This window comes from Condylura cristata, unplaced genomic scaffold, assembly GCF_000260355.1.
Source record: "Condylura cristata isolate star-nosed mole 26May11 unplaced genomic scaffold, ConCri1.0 scaffold00033, whole genome shotgun sequence".
Classification (NCBI taxonomy): Eukaryota; Metazoa; Chordata; class Mammalia; order Eulipotyphla; family Talpidae; genus Condylura; species Condylura cristata.
Genome location: NW_004567134.1, coordinates 6,685,687 through 6,695,250, shown reverse-complemented (window position 1 = coordinate 6,695,250; position 9,564 = coordinate 6,685,687). Strand labels below are relative to the sequence as shown.

The window sequence follows — 9,564 nt, the reverse complement described above, 5'->3', positions numbered from 1 at the left end:
AATCTTTAAATAGAAAATACACATTAGAGTATGTTTCGTCTTGCTGTGGCTGATGGCAGAAACTATTTAGATGCAGCAGGTGGCAATATCCCTTCCCCTGCCCTGAAACAGATTTGCAACTGAGGTGCTGGGAGTCAGGACTTCCACACATGAATTTGGGGAGTTGATCACAATTTGGTGCATAGCTGGCAGTAAATGGTTAATTGGCATAGCCAGCATATTTCTCAGTTCCCATGCAAACTGTTTCTGGCACTGTACTCCTTCCATCCAGTCTTGTTTTATATTCATGCTGAGCACATCCTTCAGGACTTTTTTTCAGAGAGGCCCTAAACCAACACGTATCCTTATTTCTATTTAGGAAAGGCCTCAAATTATAAGAGGTGAAATATTTTCAACCAACATGTTATATAGCTAGTTAGGGTGAATTGAATAATTTTTATTAGCCTGTAAAGAAAAATAACATCTCCTACACTGAAATGCTATTTGATGTCAGTTTTTATTTATTTTTAAGAAGATTTATCTTTATTTATTTATGCATACAAGAACTGGGGTGTAAGCCAGAGGTGGGGGTGGGGGAGATGAGAGGATTCACCAGAGCCAGTACATGTGACTCAGCTCCCTCGTAGTTTCATAGTGTGGGACTTAACCCCTGTGCCACCAGGGACGCCCCTCTTCTAGGTCTTCTACATCTTTTTTTCCTTCTCTGGTCTTCTTTAGTATCTTCTCCCTGCCCAGCTTTACCCTTCCTTGGGCAGGACAAGGAGCCTGGAACCTCCCCTTTTCATGCCTATCATACTGTCAACAATTGTACTTGATAATTGGATTTTTAAAAAAGATTTATTTACGCATACAAGTACTGGGGTGTAGTCCAGAGATGTGGAGTGATGGCTTCATAGTGCTGGATCTTAACCTCTTGCACCACCAAGGAGGCCCCGATGATTGGATTTTTAAAAATCCAATGTAGGCCCTCCCTGGTGGCGCAGCGGGTTAAAGCACAGCACCAAGAAGTTAAAGCCACTTCAGCATGAGTTTGATCCCCGCCACACCCCAGAGGTGACCCACATGGCGTGGCAGACCTCTCCTGACCTGCCCACTGCTCTCCTCAGCAGTGTACTTCCAAGTACACTGTCTCCCCGCTCTGCATCTGGTGACTCCTCTCACCGCCCCTGCACCTCTGGCCTGTACCCCAGTTCTGCATGAATGAATAAATAAATCTTTAAAAAAAAATCCAATGTACTGGTGTTCTGATAAGAAGAGGAAATGAGGACTCAGACACAGAGACCAAGGAAAGACTCTAGGAAACAGCCATCTACATGCCAAGAGGCCTCCCAGAAACCAACCTTGTCAATCCTTTGATCTTGGACTTCAGAACTGTGAGGAAACAAAGTTCTGCTATTTGGAGCCAGCAGTGAGTCCTGGTCTCTGTTACTGTGTTACCACCGTCCTAGCACACTTACATATATTATGGTAAAGTAAGAAGTCAACTTATGTCAGCAAGGATGTAGACAAGAAAATTCTAGACAGATGAAGAGAAATGGCAGTGTCTGGTGGGCAGTTATGGTAACGGGGAGGTCCCCAGGAAAAGGGGTATTTCCAGGTTTCCTGCCCCACCCAAGGGAGTGTGGAGCTGAGCTCGATGGAGAAGCTGGTGAGGAGTCTGAAGGAGGAAGGAAGGAGGCTGGCAAGCCAGGAGACCTGAGGGAGGCACGCGGAGCAGAGACATGTGAAGAAGCTATGTTTGCTTTTTGGTCCTGGACTGGGTGAAACAGCTGTGGGTGGGAGACCAACGGGGAGGCTGATGATGGCAGTGCTGACCTTGATTTTGATTTTGCTCTTTTCTTTCTAGACGCATCTGGCTGTTCCTGACCCTTTTCTTTGGGTCCCCACCAGAAGGTGCCTAACACTTGTGCCAATCTTTTGGGCCTCAGAGTCCCTGCTTTGGGCTAGCCCTGTTTGGTTGGGCATTTAGCCCTGAGGGGATGGGTAACTTTGGGTGCTTGATTTGGAAACTCCATTCTTCCCCACTCTTCCCCTTTTCTGCATTGCACAGTAATTGTGTGGAAGTTCCTTTCCATTATGTGCTAGAGTATGGTTTTGTCGTGCTGTGGTGGATTTCAGAACCTATTTAGAGCAGGCAGGTTTGGGGGTTTTGTGGTTCCCTTGTGCATGCCCTGTAACATTATAGTTCCCTAATTCTGCTTGATTTCTAACTGTGGAAGAGAAAGAAATGCTCTTTCTTTCTCAACGTGCCTGGCAGCGTTGAGTGGCTATTGACTAAAGACCTCATCAAGTCTAAAATATCTACTATCTAACCCTTTAACTGTTCACCCAATTCTTGCATATGAGGTTTATTTTGTAAATGTTAAAAACCATATACACTTCCCTAGAGTGTTTTTATTTCTGCTTGGATAGGTACTTGGGAAATGAGATGAAGGAGGATTGTTTTAATAACATATATCTAAATGGCAAATGAAAACATTAGGGATGTTTGGCTGGTGAATATGCAGATAAAATTTGCTGCTGGGTCCTCCCTGGTGGTGCAAAGGGTTAGGATGAAACACCGCAAGCGGGCCATAGCCACTTCAATGAGAGTTCGATCCCCGGCCCCAGAGGTGACCCACATGGCGAGGCAGGCCTCTCCTGTCTCACCGGCTGCTCCCCTCAGCAGTGTACTTCATGGATTTGACTGTTCTGCTCCCCTCTCTGTCTCTGAATCCTTCCATTGCCCCTGTACTTCTCGCCTGTACCCCATAAATAAATAAGTAAATCTTAAAAAAAAAAAAAAAAGATTTGCTGCCTTTTATAATATCACATAGATGCTTTGGGAGGCTGGCATGTAACCACGCCAGACACTTTACATTATTCGCTTATTTTTTAACCCAAAGTGGTTGCCAATGTAGCACCCCTATTTCTTAAGTGAGAACAAACACACTGCTCTGGGCTTTGACATTAGACTTAAAGAGTTAAGTTTTGAGCTTGGTCAGTTAGGACTTAAGATGGGGGAATTGTGGAAGTCAGTTTCCTTTTAGTTTAGGGGGACCTTAAACTGGAAAACTAATGTTGTTTTTTCTTCCAAATTTGTGAAATCACATGTATGAACATTTTCAGAGAGTTAGGGAATTAGCATCCCTCTTAGATTTATTTTAAACAATGATCTGGCACTAACAGAATAAAATGCAAGATATCCAGATTGCTACAGAAAAATCTAGGTCATACCAAAATTTGGTTCTTTGAAAATGTGGTTTTTTTATATAATTTTCAAATAGTTCAAGGAAATAGATAACTCAGTTTTAGAAAAGCAGCCTGCCATTAAGACTTCATTCAGAAGACAAAAGAAATGCTTTCTTTTATTTACATTGTACCTTCATTGTAAATGGCTGGTAGATTGACAGAAAACAATGGAGGTAGCAGGTCTCCTGCCCACCTGTCACTATGCAAATGTCCTTTCCTTTCCCTCTTTAACAAACCTGTTCTTTCTTTTTTTTTTTTTTTAAAAAAAGATTTATTTATTTATGCAAAGAGAACTGGGGTACAGGCCAGAGGTGCAGAGGTAGTGAGAAGATTCACCAGAGGCAGAGTGGGGAGCAGAACAGGCAGATCGATGAAGTACACTGCTGAGGGGAGCAGGGGGTGGGTCAGCAGATGTCTGCCGGCCATGTGGGTCACTTCCCTGGCTGGGGATTTAACTCCTGTTGCAGTGGCTGCTGAAAGGTTCATAGTGCTGAGACTTAAACCCTGAGCCACCAGGCAAGCCCAATAAATACCTACATGTATATGTATATGTGTGTATATGCACACACGTGTGTATATCTATGGCAGAACAATGGGAATAAAACCATCTCTCTTTAAGGTCACTGTTCAGTCACAGATATTAAATATGTTCATATTAAATATGGGAAATTGTTATTAAGAACAACTAAAAATAAAAATGAATAAAACAGCACTCATGGTATTTGGGGCATGGTTAAGACTTGTGCTGGAAAGGGTAATTTAATTGCATCAATGCTTAAAAACTTAGAGAGGGAGGAATGAGGATATTTTAGATCTCTCTACCTGGGATTCATTTTGTAATTGTTTTTTTGGTCTTTTTTCCTTAGAACGAAGGATTTTATTTTAGAGGTTATTAAAATAAATGGCCAACCCGGGGATTTATACAACAATTAAGCAAAAATGGTTGAAATGGAAAAAAAAAAAGAACCCAAGTGAAAGGTCTAGCAATCCCAGGCACTTTCTCCAATAGGACATTGGCTTAAGGGGTGACACATACAGCACCCACTTCACGCGTCCTTACACTCAGGTTAAGTCAAGCTGCTGTTTCTCAAAGTAGGTGCCTATGCCAGGAAGATTGGTGGTCACTGGCCACACCTGGGCCACACCTGCGCTTATTCCACCTGGTCCAGATTTAGTCTCTGGATCCTTTTGCAGCCACGATTTCAACCCACGCATTGGCTTTCAGTGTTGGCTCATTGTAGCAGCTGTGGGGGCTGGTGGGAAGGAAGACAGCCGAGCCATGGTGCTAGACGTTACAGTAACAACAACTTGCCTTTCTTTAAAAAAAAAAAAAAAATTATTTATGCATCTAAGAATTGGGGTGTAGGCCAGAGGTGTGGGGGTTGTGTTGGAGAACATTCACCAGAGACAGAGGGGGAGCAAAACAGGCAGATCTATTGAACTATAATGCTGAGGGGAGGAGCGGGCGGGCCAGGAGAAGTCTCTGCCCGATGTGGGTGAGCTGCAGTGGCTGGCAATGGCTTGATAGTGCTGCCCTTAACCTCTGTGCCACTAACGGGGTCCCCAACTTGCCTTTCAGAGGTTAAAGGCACCTCTGAGCAAGTGATGCCAGAGCCAAAGGGGTGGGGGTGGGCATTGGGAGAGGCTGTCAGGCACATCCAGCACAGGCAAATGTCCTGAGGCAGGAAGAGCTGCTGCTGTTTGGCACATACCACTCAGCAGCGAGAAGGGCCAGGCCAGAAGGGCTCCTACTCAGATTAGGGCATTGATTGTGTTTTAAATACCATGGAGAGCCACAGGAGGAGTTCAAAGTGGGGCTTTTGGGATCAAGTTTGCATTTTTTTTTTTTTTAAGATTTACTTTATTTTTGAATAAAAGAACTGGGATATAGTCCTTTGAGTTGTGGGGCGTGAGAGGCTTCACCAGAGACAGAGTGGGGAGCAGAACAGGCAGATGCACTGAAATGCACTGCTGAGGGGAGCAGAGGGAGAGGAGAGGTCTGCTGTGCCATGTGGGTCACCTGCCTGGCTATTAGCTTGTTAGTGCTGAGACTTTAACCCCTGCACCTTCAGGGAGTTCCTGCATTCATAGTTTTAAAGAAAAGAGTTCTGCATTGTGAAGAGGGGTGACAGCATAAAAGCAGAGCCCAGCTAGGAAGTTGTTACTAATTTAGGAAGAGGTGATGGCCATGGAGACAGACAAGAACAGACTATAGCGTTAGAACTTCTTACGGGTGAAGAACTAGGAACACAAAAATGAGAAAATAAGTTTTAGTCACCTGTGTGCCCAGAGAAAGGCAACTCATTTAAAGAGTTTGTTGTATACCTTTCTGAATCTTTTCCTTGCTTGGCATTTTGATATACATTTAATGAACATGTACAGAATTGTGCTTATATACCAATGTGAGTTTGTTTTTATCATAAATGGTGTCACACTGCACAGGACTTGTTCAACAATGCTTCTTGGAGATCCAGCTATGCTACTGCATTTTTGTAACTGGGTGGTCCCTAGGAAAAGGGGAAGTTCCAGGTGCCCTGCCCCTCCCAGAAGGAGGGTGGAACTGAGGAGAGAAAAGGAGAAAAGGAAAAGGAATCTGAGAGGAAGGAAGCAAGATGGAGAGCTAGAAGGAGACCTGCGGAAGCCACATGGAGCAAAGGGAGAGATGTGAAGAAACCGTGCTTATTTCTTGGCCCTAGACTGGTTGAAAGTGAAGTGGGTGAAAGACACGTGGGGAGGTGACTATGGCAGTGTTTAGATTAATTTTGATTGCTCTCTTTTCCTCCCAGACTTCTCCGGCCATTTCTGACTCTTCTATGGGTCCCGGCCAGAAGGTGCGTTAGGCTTGTGGCGACTTTCAGGCCTTGCTTTGGTCCAATCCCTTTTGGGTGGACTTTTGACCACGAGGGGATAGGTGACTTCAGGTGTTTGATTTAGAAGTTATATTCATTGTCTTCCATGCTGTGCCCGCACGGCAGGGATACGAGTCTGCGTCTGCGCAGGGGACGTCGAGGTTGAAGAGTCAGCACACATAGATGGTTGCAGCAAAACGTTTTCTCTCTCCTCTTATCCTTTCCAGCCTCCCTTTTATACCCTTAATCCCAGGATGTTGGCCTGGGGGCAGGAGGAAATCTCCCTCAATGTGCTACTGCGATCAGGGTGGATATTAGTCAGTTGCCCAAAGGTTAAGCCACTCACACAGGTGGCAAGATGTCTTCTTCCTATTATGATCTTGTGCTTAAGCTCCGGGGGTGGTTGGGGAGGCTCATCCCTGCTGGGACCCAACACTTCCATATTGTATATTCACCATATTAAAGTCCCTTTTCATTAAAGTCTTATATGTTTTGTCTTGATGCGGCGGATGGCAGAACCTATCTAGAGCAGGCAGGTTTGGGGACTCAGTGGTGCCCTCTCCCTGCCCTGTAACATTTTTATAGAGATAATATTTATAATATTCTAGCATATGAATAACACAAGTATCTGTAGTGGTCAACCTTTCCTCTACAAGTCTTGTTCCACAAATCCTTATTATTTTCTAATGTGGCTTCTTTACAGTCAGTTGCAAATGCTTTGTAACCTAAACATCTTTTTTTTTTTCTTGGTATCTACTTCATAAAAGATTTCTGCATTTAAGAGTTACTAACTGCTCACCACAGGCTGATTAAAGAGGCAAGAAGACTCCTAAATCCTTTGCCCTTGAAATTTCCCGGCCTGATCACCACTTTGAATAGGCCTTAAAAAGGATGGGCCTTCTGCCTGAGACAGTGTGTCAGCTTTGGGCTCAGGGCAGGGAGATAATGAAAAATAATGTTCAGTTGATGTCACAAGTTATTCCCCGTTTAGACAGTGATGGCATTCAGGGTACACTGAAATGAAGTTCTTTTCTTCTGCTTCAAATCATTCTGGAAATAGCCTGCCTTCTGAATCCTGGGGGTGGTTTCGGAGGGGGAAGGTCATGGGTGAATTAAGCTGAGGTTCCCCCCCCATATAATTGTGGAAAATTTCAAACAGAAAAGTCGAAGGGACTACATAATGAACATGCCTATACTCACTCCTAAGGTCCAGCCTTTAGCCCTGCTTACTTCATCATATAACTGCTTTCCCACCCAATTTGTCCATCCACGGATGCATTAGTCCATCTGTATTTCTTCATCCAGCTCTAAGGACACCACAGATATCAGGGCCCTGCACCTGCAAACTTTTAGCATGAGCATCATTAGTTGGAGTTCAATATTTTTGATTCATTTTTCAGATTTGAGGGAAATTATATCCAGTAAACTGCACACATCTCAAGTGGATCATTGCATCAGTTTGACAAATGCTTACAAATGCTAAACCCAAACTAGTACCTGTTAATGTCCTGATGTCAAACTTTGGTAGGGGGGGAGGAGGTCACAGCTTTTAAGATTCCCATGCTGCTTGGTTGAGAATGGTTACAAATCTGCAAAAGGGGGCCCTTCTCTGGTGGTACAGCCAGTTAAAGTACTGCACTAAGAAGCTAAAGTCACTTCAGCATGAGTTCAATCCCAGACCCGGAGGTGACCCACATGGCCTGCAGAACTCTCCTGACCTGCCCGCTGCGCCCCTCAGCAGTGTACTTCGACAATAAGCCTGTTCTGCTCCCCTCTCTGTCTCTGGTGAATCCTCTCACCGTGACTGCACCTCTGGCCTGTCCCCAGTTCTGTATGGATAAATAAATAAATCTTAAAAAAAAAAATCTGCAAAATGGCCCTCCCTGGTGGTGCAGCACTGTAAGCTAGCCGCTTCAGTGTGAGTTTGATCCCCAGCCTCTTAAGTGATCCACATGGCAAGGCAGACCACTGGCCCGACTGCTGTTCCCCTCAGCAGAGTACTTCCTCAGTCTGCCTATTCTGCTACTCTGCTCCCCACTCTGTCTCTGGTGAAGCCTCTTACTTCCTTTGGCCTGCACCCCAGTTCTGTATGCATACATAAATAAATCTTAAAAAAAATTCTGGAAACACCTCAGCAGAGCACGGCATGTTAACATTAGAAAAGCAAGCATACCAACCTAAGAAACAAGTTAAGCAGCTAAGAATCTCTCCAAAAGGGGTGTGATGAGAGCTACCATTTCGGACCCTCAGACTGGATTAAATTGGGATAGGATATTTCCTTTGGTGCTATTTTACTGTTTAGATATGTAAACTTGCACCAAAAAAAAAAAAAAGGATTTTTTTTTTTTTACTTTGCATTAAAGTCAAAAGATCACAGAGAAACTAGAAAAAGGATAAAGATAAAAACAAAACAACCGGATGGGGAGAGGGAGGTTCCCAGGGAAAAACACATTCTTTAGGGTGGCTTTGGTTGTAATTGCATGAGAGCTAAAAGATACGCAAAGCATTTGATAACATGCACGTTAGAACCCAGAAAATTAGACGGAAATCGTGACTCATATTAAAGGTAGGACGCAGGTGAAGGGTCCTGAGCAATGGTGCCTGGCTCCCAAAACTGCTTTTGAAAGATAGGATGCCCAGCTTTCAAATGGAAAGCTTCAGTGAGCGCTGCACTTTACTAAACAATATCCTCATTGCCATCAACAAAGAAAACGAGTCTCCAAGTTTCAACTGTAGTTGAAAATGCTGAGTTGGCTTCCCCCTCCCCCTCCCCCCGCTTTGAGGCCCACATCAACACTCCTTTCGAAGGTGCTTAATTTTTTTTTCTGTTTTAATGGTTAATATGTAAGCTGGAGGCAGTAATTTTGAAAGCTATGGAACACCACGGAAAAAGAAACCGTAAAATTATAATCCCTCGGTGCAGAGACGCGTCCTATTTACAAACTTTCTGTAGTCAGACTTTGCCACCGCACATTAGTTTTCATTTTGAATGTCGTTTTTAGACGACGTTCTTGCATTAAACGGCCTTGCCAAGCAGATTATAGAAAATATTTGTCTTTTCCATCTGGCGGCTTGGATTCAGACACTGCCATAGGAAGAAATCGTTCTTAATTAAAAAACAAGTTGGACAGAAAAGTAAAAAGAGAAAGAGGAAACATCTCGTCTTTATTTGGGTGATGTAGCAACAAAGAAAAGGATTCGCGTGGACGGGTACTTTTAAAAATAATCTTTTTCCTCTGGCTCCCGCTAGGGTGGAGGAAGTTGTCTCCGTTCCGAGAGAGGTTGGAAGAACAAATGCCCGGGAATCCCCCCGCTTGCCCCCCCCGCCCGCTCCGCCCCCCCCGCCCTGCCCGAGAGCGCGGGGCGCCGCTGATGGGGGTGCAGAGATGGAGGCGGCCAGCAGGTGCCTGGGCTCCAGCCCCCCACCCTCTCCCCTCCGTCACCCCCACCTGGAGCGGGCCTCGCCCCCTGGCGGGCGAGCGCG

General features: G+C 44.7%; 1 protein-coding gene across 1 annotated transcript in view; it reads right to left on the bottom strand.

The window, feature by feature from the left end:
• The window catches only part of PP2D1 (protein phosphatase 2C-like domain containing 1), a 41,190-nt gene that overhangs the window by 30,453 nt on the left and 1,173 nt on the right, over positions 1–9,564 (bottom strand). The window lies entirely within an intron of this gene.